This window comes from Furipterus horrens, unplaced genomic scaffold, assembly GCF_987537825.1.
Source record: "Furipterus horrens unplaced genomic scaffold, mFurHor1.1.pri manual_scaffold_1, whole genome shotgun sequence".
NCBI lineage: Eukaryota > Metazoa > Chordata > Mammalia > Chiroptera > Furipteridae > Furipterus > Furipterus horrens.
Window position 1 is genome coordinate 181,392,073 of NW_028327171.1, and position 12,320 is coordinate 181,404,392.

Genomic DNA, 12,320 nt, shown 5'->3' on the forward strand with positions numbered 1-12,320 from the left:
AATCCCTAATAAGAGTGGGGGTGTGGAGGGGAGGGTGGCCTTCCCACAAAGGGAAGGATCGTGCAGACTCCAGGTTGGTTGGCTGTCTCTGGACAAAGGCATGCTTGGTTTAACAGGCTGGCATCCTTGTTGTATTCTGGGGGCAACAGTGTTAAAGGACATCATTCAATCCGTAACCACTAGATGACAAAAGACAGGTATTAATTTTTCAATGTCCAACATTAGGGAAAAGAAGGGCTTCTTTAGAGGAAGGTATACCAGGTACATCTCACCTGTCCAAAACCCTTTTGCCCATTATACTTAGTTTGGACTGAGGGAAATATTTTAGGTTTCCCCCCTCTCAGGCCTCTGGGCTCTTTCTGTCCAAGCCATTAAGATAGAAAAGAGAAACCAGTTTTAAGGTGAAGCCCACAGACCACCCCGTTCTTCACCAACCCAGCCACTTAGTTCAGCCAAACCATTGAGGCTCAGGAGGCAGCAATGCAGACAGGATTAAGTGAGGCCTATACATACAGACAATCACTCAGGTAATGAGATCGTAGGCTTATGCCCTTTGAAAACAGAAAACACATGTTAATTTATGTAACATAACCCACACACAAGTTTATAGATCTGTAGGACTGTCTTATCGGAAAGACATCCAGTTGCAAGGCATTTGACATTCTTCTTGCCTGTAAATTAAACATCTTTGATAATGCCACAGACATAGTTTAACTTTCAAATGAAAACAAATTTTAAATGAAAAGAAACTTTAAAGACGGTTAGCTGCACTACTTTATAGTCTACCACTGGGCATTGTGATCTTCCTTGAATCGTGATATTTCTCCCTAAGATTACCCTCCTTGTCATTAAAGGGACTGCATTAAGTTAATTTTTAATTTATCCTGTTCATTTGCATAAACAACAAGAGCAGCAAATGATCACTTATGATCTTTAGTTCTGCTTTGCTGGAACTTACGCAAGGGACATTTAAGGTGACCTTCAGTCTCCCTTCAGGGCACAGAAGCTGAGCCACATACCTGGCATTCAGCCGTGCCTGTAAACACCTGTCTTTTCCAGGTCCTCCTGGTTTTCCATTGTGCCTTAAGGTCCCTTCTAGCCATCTTTCAGGAAAACAACCTTCATTCCTTCCCTGGAAAGATTGCTATGGACCGCTCATCCATCCAAGGTACCAGGCCTTTTATCTCGTGGACTTTTATTACCTTTGAAAGTCAGTCCCAGTTGCTCAGGGCTTTTTGGTAACAACCAAAGCCCAAGCATGTCTCCTTTAGGCATGACATTCCAGTCAAAGTCTTAGTCAAATAAATCGTTATTAACAACTGGTCTTATTAGTTTTATGCAAAGAAACTTAGGTCATTACTTACTTCTTTAGAATGCCAAATTCTGGAGAGATCAGATAGGGAGAAAATATATACAGTGTGAAGGAAAATCCTTGTCCTTCTAATATTCACTGAACTTGCATTTCTATTCTTTATATTTTTATTTTTCCCCCCACTAAAAATTTTTCTGTTTGTTTGTTTTTCCATTACAGTTGTCTCACTTTTTTCCCCCTCTTGCTTCTCTGCACCCTGTCCCTCCCTTCTCCCACATTCAGTCCCCACCCAGCTGTCCATGTCCATGGATCATTTATACATGTTCTTTGACTAGACCCTTCCCCTTCTTACCACTTCTCTCCCTCCCATCTCCCCCTTTGTTACTGTTAGTTTATTCCTCGTTTACATACCTCTGGTTCAATTTTGCTCATTTGTTTGTGTTGTTTATTAGTTTCCTTTAACAGGTGATAGCATAAGGTAATTTTCTTTTGTTGCCTGGCTTATTTCGCTAAGCATAATTCTCTCTAGTTCCAATCATGTTGTTGCAAATGGTAGAAGTTCCTTCTTTCTTTCAGTACTCATTCATTGTCATTTTCCCCCTTTGTACTCGTGTTCCTCTCTGTCTCTCTCTGTTTCTTCATCTTCTTAAAGCAGACCCTTTAGCATCTCTTGCAATACTGGTTTGGTGGAGATGTATTCTTTTAACCTTCTTTCGTCTTGGAAACTCCTTATTTCACCTTCCATTTTGAATGAGAGCCTTGCTGGGTAGAGTATTCTTGGTTGTAGGCCTTTGTTTTTCATTACTTGGAATATATTTTGCCATTCCCTTCTGGCTTGTAGTGTTTCTGCTGAGAAATCTGATGATAGCCTTATTGGAGCTCCCTTGTATGTTATTAGTTGTTTCTCTCTTGCTGCTTTTAGGATTCTCTCTTTGTCTTTGAATGTTGCCATTTTAATTATGATGTGTCTTGAAGTGGGCCTGTTGGGGTTCATCTTCATTGGGACCCTCTGTGCTTCCTGGACTTGCATGATTCTTTCTCTCCTCATGTTAGGGAAGTTTTCTGTCATTAGTTTTTCAAAGAGGCTTTCTATCCCTTGCTCTTCTTCTTTTCCTTCTGGAATTCCTATGATACGGATATTATTACGTTTCATGTTGTCCTGCAGCTGTCTTAGAGCCTCTTCAGTCTTGTTCAGCCTTTTTTCATTTTGTTGCACTGTCTGGGAGTTTTTGTCTACATTGTCTTCCAGCTCGCTGATCCGATTTTCTGCTTCCTCTAGCCTGTTTTTAATTCCTTCTACTGTGTTCTTCAATTCAGAGATCGTAGTCTTCATTTCCTCCTGGCTCTTATTGATAGCTTCTATGTCCTTTTTGATGCTGGTATAATTCTCAGTAAGTTCCTTATAGTTCTTCTGGAGTTCACTGTAGTTTTTCTGGAGTTCTTTGTAGTTTCCGTTGAGCTCATTGAGCTTCTCCATAATCCATGCTTTCAACTCCATATCTGATAGTTGGCTCCCCTCTGTTTCATTTAGCACTCTTTCTGGGGACTCTGCCTTTCCTTTCGAGGGGGGGTTGTTTCTCTGTCTCCCCATTTTTGTGACTCCTATTGTTTGTTGGTGCTTCTTAGAATGATCTGCACTTCCTGGATCTGCCCCTGGGGGCATCAGATCCTGTCTAGGAGCCTCTACTCTTAATGACGTTGTCAGACTGGAGGTTCTGTGGCAGCCAGAACGAAAAAAGAATGATGCCTACCTAATTCCTGCCATATAATCTCATGTGAGTGCCTTCAAATGGTAGAATCTTAACCAGAACCAATTTGGCAATGCACCTTGGAAAATATTATTTTCAAGATATTAGTCCCAGTGGTTCAAGGGAGAACATGAAATTGTGAATGTATAGATGACTGTCAAAGAAAAATATGTGGCACACTGGCATGATGTCGTGAATATAGTAGGTTCCCAGAAAAGGTTTATTGAATTAAAATCAATGAACATTTTGAGGAATTTAGTGTGCTAGGCATTTAATAGAATGGCTAGGTTAATAAAACCATTTCTTGTCTTAAGTAGTTTTCTACTTGTAAGCCAATCTAGTGAGAGAGGCTGAAGTGTAAACAACTAATTATGCCTCAGGGCATAATATAATAGATGGCAAATAGAGATTATGGGTAAAGTGCTGAAAGAAGACAGAGGAAAGACTAAATTCAGCTTAGAAAATGGAAAGGGGGGGACTTCCGGCCAAGATGGAGGCTTAGACGGACACGCTAGGTCTCCCTCTACAACTAGAGAGGAATACAACTACTTCAAAACAAAGGATAACTAGAAATTCCAGAAAATAAAACTACACGGAAGCCCAACATATGAAGTTATAAACCAGCGGTGCTATTTGGGCAGGTAAGAGTTAAAGAGGGCAAAGCTGTTTGCAGAGCGGCGGGGCGGCGAAAAATCCCGGCGGCAGTCAAGCCCCTGGCAGTGTGCGACCCCAGCGCTGGGGAGAGCGGCCACCGCGTCGCCTTGAACAGTGAGGCCCAGGGGGGCGGGAGGACGATCCCGGTCTCCTAGCTGAATAACTGTGTGAATCCATATTGGACCCCCGCCCCCAAAGAAAGAAAGCACCACAGGGCTGCGAAATAGGTCGCGGACAGGCGCCGGTCACTGACTTGTGACGCGTACACAGGCACTGCCCCCGACAGCCGGCCCAAGAAAACAAAACGCATCTGTCAAAATGTGGCAGACAACTATAGAAATCCCGGTGACACAGCTCACCAGACAACAGATAGAGAACCTGACAGATGAACAGATAAGAAACCTGTCAGAGGCTCAGTTCTGGGCCATTGTTATCAGGTGGCTTACAGAATTCACAAAAGAGCAGGAAAAAGATAAGAAAGAAGCGAAAAACTTTCATAACGAAAGGAACAAAACCACATACGAGACAGATGGTGAGGGAAAAAAATCCAGAGTTCATTTCAACAAACTGGAATATGGAGAAGGAACAAGCAGTCAACCAATGCAGCGAGAGGAAATGGGAAGCAACAATGAGAGGATCAGAAACCTCTGGGACAGCTATAAAAGGCTCAACATAAGAATCATTGGTTTGCCAGAGAATGAGGAAGATGAACTAGAACTTGAAAAATTGAGTGAAAATATAATAAAGGAGAACTTCCCAGACTTGGGGAAGGGAATAGACTTGCAGGTCCAGGAAGCAAGGAGAGTTCCCAAGAGACTGGACCCAGGGAGAACCACTCCAAGACACATTATAATCAAAATGTCAAAAATTAAAGATAAAGAGAGAATCTTAAAAGCAGCAAGAGAGAAGAAAAGAATTATGTACAAAGGGGTCCCAATTAGACTATCAGCTGACTTCTCAAGGGAAACCCTACAGGCAAGAAGGGACTGGCAAGAAATATTCAAAGTAATGAAAATCCAAAACCTACAACCACGAATACTCTACCTAGCGAAATTGTCATTCAGAATAGAAGGACAGAGAAAGTGTTTCCAGGACAAAATGAAACTGAAAGAGTTCATTAGATCCAAACCACTGTTATATGAGATGTTAAAGGGACTGGTTTAAAAAACAGAAGCTAGGGAGATGAAACAAAGGCAAACTAAATAGGCAACGAGAGTGGAAAAGGAACTGTGGGTACGGGAAGCATATTGGGGGGAGGTCAACAGGGAGGGGGAATGGGGAAAGGGAGGGAGATGATATAGGAATTGGGGATCAAGGTAGGAGGGAATGGAATAGACGGAGAGAGGTTGGGGGGAACTGTATGCACAACTAATGGACATAATCTAAAAGGGGGGGACAACTGGAGGGAGGGGGGCCACCGGGTGGAGGGGAGCAGAGGGAAGGGAAATTGGCACAAATGTAATATTTTAATCAATAAAACACATTAAATCTGAAAAGAAAAAAAAAAAAGAAAATGGAAAGGGGATGGCTTCCTAGAGGTATATACTTTAGGCATTGAAAAGGCTTTTGAAACTGAGAGGAGATCGGAGGAAATTTCACTTCAAGGGAAAAGGAGCCATGACACCAAGCTGTGAAAGCAAACAGCATTTTGGGGAGTTAGTACAGTGTAGCTGTAACTCAATGAATTTTTATGTTAAAGTACTGAAGTTTTTTAAAATATGATAAATTTCATTATTTTATACACCACATTATTTTACTTTAGTCCTTTTTTTATATTTCCTTCAATTATAAGCTTCAGTGTAACCCAGGTCCAGAATTCCATGATTTGAATTTGAGAACAAGTTTATTGCACATACTAAAATACAAGTACTTAAGTGGGTCTTGGAAAGATTATGTACCTTAGCATTAACTTTATACTCAACACCATTTGTTAAAAGAGTAATATTTCTTGCCTCATAACCCCACATTGACCTCTCCCCACATGCCACATTATGTTCCAAATCCAAGCCTGGAACATGCACGCACAATGCTCTATTCTTAATAGAGTTAGTAGAAATCATGTGGTGGCTATGTGCTGCAGATCAAACTTGACTTGAGGTTTCAACTAACTAATTTCTCTATCAAGTTTCACATGCTGCATATACTGATCACATTTTGCTTAGAGGGAGGAGGACATATAAACATGGCCTCTTACTAAACTTTGTTTTAGTTTTCATTTAAACAGAAGAAACTAGATTAGAACAAAGGTTTAAAATGACATCCTTATTTTTAAATTAAGTGATGTACATAAGTCTGCCACAATTAGCACCCAAAATTCAGTGTGACCTTTCTGGCAGCTGGTGATACTCTAATATTTCTGAATAGTGCATAAAAGGTGAAAGGGCATATCTCCTTTCAATGTGCATATGTAACTGCAATAAGTATTAATAGGACGACATACTTGTGGGCAACCCTGGAATGTATATCTATATTTATAATTAGGAATGGTTATGTGAATTTGATATAAATATATGATCATCAATTTCCCTTGTACATTTTGTAAGCACTATCACCTTATAGTAAGCTATTAGACTATTAGGTTTTATAATAGGTAATGAAATAATGTTTAGAATTTAAAAAATTTTTTTCATGTGCAACAATATTTGTACAGGACCCATAAATTTAAATGTGAAGCTGATTTTTTTTTTTGCAAAGTTATAGTACATGATCAGACCAAGCATTGTAGAATTTCAAAATGCAATTTTGTGTATGAAATTCAATTCTTAACTACCTGATCTTGTAACCCCAGAAAAAACTTCAAGAGCAGAGGTGGGGGTTCTATTATCTACTGCTGCTCTCTGAACAGATTTCCCTTATTTTCTGGTTTTCCTTAATTTCCCTTTCTTTGTTTGGCTTTTTGATCATTCTCATTCCCTGCCATTTGCTTCAGGTATGTTTAATTATTAGTAAGAAAAAGTGAAAATAAACATAAAAGCATGTTTGTGTGAAGAATTTTAGGTGGTTTTTACTTTCTCCGCTATGTTTTTCTGCATTGTTTGAGGTTTATAAGTATTAGAAAAAATGTTTTAAAAAGGTTATTCTGATCACAAAAAAACTAGCATTAAGATTCTAGAAACTTTAAAAACTTGATTAGTAGGATTGTTAATTAATGTACAGCTTTAGAGATAAGCCTCATATCCCTATGATTATATTAGTTTTCGGATGAATTGATTTTACTTTTTCATGATGTTGCTCTTTCATGATATGTATGAAATAATTAACTGAATTTTAGGAAGCTCTTTACATTTTATATGCTAAAAAATGATAACTCCTTCTTTACTAGATTGTCACTGTGAAGGCAGGAACCATACCTGTTTCCTTCTTTAGATGGAATACAGCCATATTCTCTATGTCTTTTATCTTCAGTAGATATTTGTTGAATTATTTAACATACAGCATACTTACAAATCAGTTTAAGAAATACTCCAACAGAAAAATTGACCAAGTACATGACATACATTTTTATGTAAGTATAATGTAATAAAATACATTATTTCACAGAGAAAGAAGCCTAAATGGCCAATATCATAAGAGATGTGTTACCTCCACAAAAAGCAGACAGTACAAATTGAAACAACTGATACATCTTTTGTTTTCAATAATTCAAAACTCATGCTTATGATTAGCATTGAGAAGTGAATAGAGAAAATATGCACTTTTATTCTCTTTTGATAAAGTGAAAATTACTCAATTCATTCTGGAAAGCAGTTTGGAAATATGATTCAAATGTAATATATATGGAGAATTTGACCCCACAATTCTATCTCTGAGAATGTATCTAAAGGTGATAATCAAGTGTGGTGAGATTCTATGTAAGGATGTTTGTGGCAACATCGATTATTATACAGAAGAATTATAACTCTAAATATCCATCAATAGAGATTTATTAAACTATGCTCCTTTATATAATGAAATTCTCTGTAGCCATTAAAATAATCTATATTTATTGATCTGTAAAAATACAAATAATATATTGTTGAGTTAAAAAACAGTTTACAATAAAGCATGTCTAATATGATTCTGCATAACAAGTTCAGCAAACTTTTGCTATAAAAGGCCAGGTAGTAAATTTTTTAAGTTTTGCCAGTCATACAATCTCTGTCATACTGCTCAGCTCTCCTGTTGTACTACAGAAGTAGCTATAGACAATGTGCAAACAAGTGAACATGGCTGTGTTCCAATAAATATTTACAGAAACAGGCCTCTGTGTTAGCTTGCTGACCCCTACAATACATGTAAAAGTGTGTGTATGTTGTGGGGGTGGGGGAGAGAAAGACACTATACATTTCTAAAAGAATGTTCACCCAAATGTTAACAGTATGGCTCCATGGTGGATATTCTATATGGTTTTTACTTGCTACTTTATTTTTTTGGTATTGTTTGATTTTTTTTATATGCATTAATATTATATATTATTTCATAAACGGAGTCTGTTCATCCTTCAGAAAAACTGGTTCATAGGATAATATGCCTGAGAGTTCTATTTCTAAGATCTTTCATGTTACATATCAATATATTCAATACAGCAATATTTAAATATAATTCACCATTTTATCTGGTGCAAAATCGTCTCATGCCTGTTTCTTTAACAATATTCTCCTTCCTGGTTTTTATAGTCCTTGATCTTCCAGTTACACACACAATTGCCAGCTTTACCTATGTATATTTTTAAATCTAGAATTCTGTTATCTAGGTCTTCTAGAATCTATTAGAAGCAAACCAATTTTGTAATGAAAATAAATACACATACTCCTTAGTTCTCCTATTTGTGATATTGCCAGCTTTCTGGTTTCTCTTCCCACCCCTTTAATATAGAACCCCGAAGTTCTGTCTTGTTCTCTTCCCTCACAACATTGTTTCCTTTGGCATTCTCATGAGTTCAGATCCCACCTCCAGGTGAGGACTCATCCAGATATTCATGGAAATAGGTGACAGGTAATTCTGTCTTGGGAATTTGTTTAAACCCACACCTACTTAAAATAACCAGTTACCCATAACTACTTTCACTTCCTCATCTAGGTTTCAGCTTTCTATCAAGCTCCTCCTATAGATGTACCAAGTTTAGATTTACTAACAGATTTAACATTTGGCTCACCACAACATACCTAGATTGTGAACGTAGATTTTCAATATCAGCCTCAGACGAGGCACTCTGGTGCCTTCTGTACATGTATTAAGAGACAAGATAAGAGTAGAAGAAGCAGAAAAAGAAGTCCACTTTTAGTTGTCTCAGCAAGATGATAGTGCCTCTGACTAGACATACTGCAGTGAAAATAAAAAAAGTGGTTGGATTCTGGGATTTTAATGACACTAATAATATTTGGTGTTGAACTAGATTTGGAGAGGGGAAGGAGAGGGTCCATCAAAGATAACTCGCATTTTTCTGGTGTGTACAAATGGGGTATAGTGGCTATCATCATCTGCTGAGAAAGAGAAGCAAAGGGTCAGAAGTTTGAGGATTTTGCCAGGCCAGGGGGCATTTCTGGCAGAAGAAACAATGTTAGCAAAGGCTCGAAGGAGTGGAAATAATCACTGTTTTCTAGAAATGACAAATACCCGAGTGTTCAGTAGTGTAAGGTATGGCACAAGGAAGGTCGGAATGGAGAAGGAAATATGGGAAAGCAGGCTAAAGCCTGAACATGAAGAATTTTGAGCCCCATGCTAATTTGTTTCTGCCTTATCCTGATAAATCAGCTGTCCCCAGTTGCTTAGATTCATAAACTACTAAAAGTTCATAACCAATTAATGAGACCAACATAGAACTGCCTGCTTTTATTTTGCTAAGTATTAAAGCAATAACAAAACCACTATTTTACTTAAAATCTTAAAATAGAATTTATTTTTCATTTGACAATGGTGACAAAATAAATCCTAGAGTCAATACAGATATTATTGTAACTATTGTAGAACTTTATTTTAACTAATGCAGAATTGCTGGAAATGAATAAACACTAAATTTCTGTTTGAAAAGAAGGACTCAGGGCTAGTTACTTAACTTCAACACCTTAGAAAAACAGCCACAAATCACCAGTCAAGTGGACAACTTGAGCAATGAAGAATAATAGTAACAGCATTGCTGAGCCTTACCATATGATAACATGCTTAAAAGGGCTTGGCAAATGACTGGACTTCCACTGTCATAGAGGGAACAATGATTTATGCTTAGTAAATAGGACAAATGCTGTAACTTCTTTTTTTAAATTTTCTGAAGATGTGCTAGAAAGGGATTCATGTTTGTATGACACTTTTAGGTTATAAAATTTAGAATTTTAAATGCCTATTTCAAAAGATGGATCTTAGTATGAATCATAGTTAAGAAATTTTCTTAATATCTTATTTACACGTATTTTAAAATATCCATCAATTCTACCCTCATGGACAATCATATTGAATACAAAGACAATGGTCTGAATTATCAAGTATTCTCTTCCTGTTTTGCAACATTGACTGTTATTTTTTCTTTTAGTTCCATTGTTTATAGTTTTCTCCTAAGGAGATCTTGAGAACTAAACACTAAATATTTTCTCATATTTCAGGAATAGTACTAGAATTGACATAACTCTAAATTACATTATAAAGAAAGCTAAAGAACATATAAATCACGCCAAAAATACTTAGGATTGAGAGGATTGGATGCCTCAGGGAATTGGTAATTTGATCCAAAGCCTGTCACCTGTTAAAATTTATCCTGGGTCAGTAGTGACTGAAAATCATCACGACCTGACAGGTGTTCAGGATTGCATGTAAAATGAAGTGGCAGACTCAGTGTAGGTCCTATTTGACACATGTATGCATTACTGAAACCACTGCAACATTAATTGATAACTATGCTGGCAATCTTGATTGAGGTGCCAAGGACTAACTGGCCTGAACTCTCTTCACCCTTACTAATGTGCGTTTTTAAATAGGCTCAAGGGTGCTTGTGTAGTAGAAAAGTGTATTTGGGCCTGATCATTTGACTAGATTACTTTACTCCTAAAATTGACCATCTGTGTTTCTTCACAATGGATTCCTTTATTCAAAAAAAAAAAAAAAAAAAATCTGAGTTCCCCCCCTCAGTGAAATGTTTTGTCTATCTTTTGAATCATCAAATGATGTAAAGCATTAAGTTGCTGCTACTTAACACCTTCAGAAATAAGTAGACCCATCCCCTTAATTTATTCTCTTTGGAATTTAATTTAGAAGCATCAATATGCTCTTTTTAAAATTTATTTTACTATAAGAAGTTTATTGTAAGATAATTTACAAATACCTTGTTGTCTTTAGTAGTTTAAAAGATGGACCAATAATTTATTCTGATCAGGGCAGCAATTAGCTAAAAAACAAATCAGCTGGATGAATTTTCCTTCTTTACTTCTTGTCTGAAGATGAAACCTGATTTTCATTAACCCAGAGCTGCAGCACCAGAGATTATTTAAATAAACTCCTTTGTGATGACAGCTTGGCGGGTGTGGTTGAAAGCCAGAGTCAATTTGTCAGTCATCTCAGAAGCATTCTTGCTCGCATTGTCCATGGCTGTCATCTTGGCACTTTGCTACTTGTGGAGGATTCCTTCAGAGAACAGCAGATGATGTTGGCCAGATTGTATTCCTAGTAATTCTGCAGCATGTCAACATCAATGTCATGGTAGATATGCTCTCAGCACTTGCAATGCTATTAAGAGAAAAGATGGGCTTTTCTTCTATCTTGTAGGAGATGACAGACCTGAATCAATTAAAGACAATAGACCTTCATAAAATTCATATCCAAAATTTAATAATTCCAGGGCAATGACTGACACATCTCCAGGAGTAGGGGGTTTTCTTCCCATTTCTTTGAACATCACCAGAAACTGGTCAGAATGAGTACTGTGAAGTGTACCCCTGATTTTATCACCAATTCCAACAACCTTAACCTCTGCTTTGAACATAGCCACCTCACTTTTCATCTGGTTAGTAACCAAGGAACGGGAAGCACCACAAAGTCCTCTGAGGACACACCAATAAGGTGTTTCTTTTTATCTTCAGGCACCTTAACATCAGCCTTCTTATACAGAGCCAAAGATCCTGTTCCATACTCTCAAGCTGGTTTCAGCTCCCTCTCAGCTCAGGCATATTTTGCTGCTGCCACCATTTTCATAGACTTGGTAATTTTCTGGATGTTTCTGTTTGACTTAAGTTGCTTGGTAATGTCTTTCAAAGTTTCCATATGTCAAACTTGGATCCATTGCAGCTGCACATCCTAGGCTGAGACCCCAATGATGCCCGCCAAAAAAAACCATAGTGGTACTGGCCCTGCTGAAGCATCATGAGTGTGCTCTTTTTTAATGATTTGTTTGTTTGTTTGTTTGTTTGTTTGTTTGTTTTTAAAGATAAGGGAAAGGAGAAAGAGAGGGAGAGAAACATCACTGTGTGGTTGCCTCTCACTCGTGCCCCCAACTGGGGACCTGACGTGCAACCTAGTCATGTGCCCTGACTGGGAATCGAACCAGCGACACTTGGCTCGCAGGCTGACGCTCAATCCACTGAGCCACAGCAGCCAGGGCTTCAATGTGCTCTTAAGTATATAAGAATTTATATCATACTCAC

At 37.9% G+C, this 12,320-nt stretch overlaps 1 pseudogene; it reads right to left on the bottom strand.

The window, feature by feature from the left end:
- Positions 1–11,137: 11,137 nt before the first annotated feature.
- On the bottom strand, positions 11,138–11,955 carry LOC150022393 (ATP synthase F(1) complex subunit gamma, mitochondrial pseudogene; annotated as a pseudogene).
- Positions 11,956–12,320: the final 365 nt, after the last annotated feature.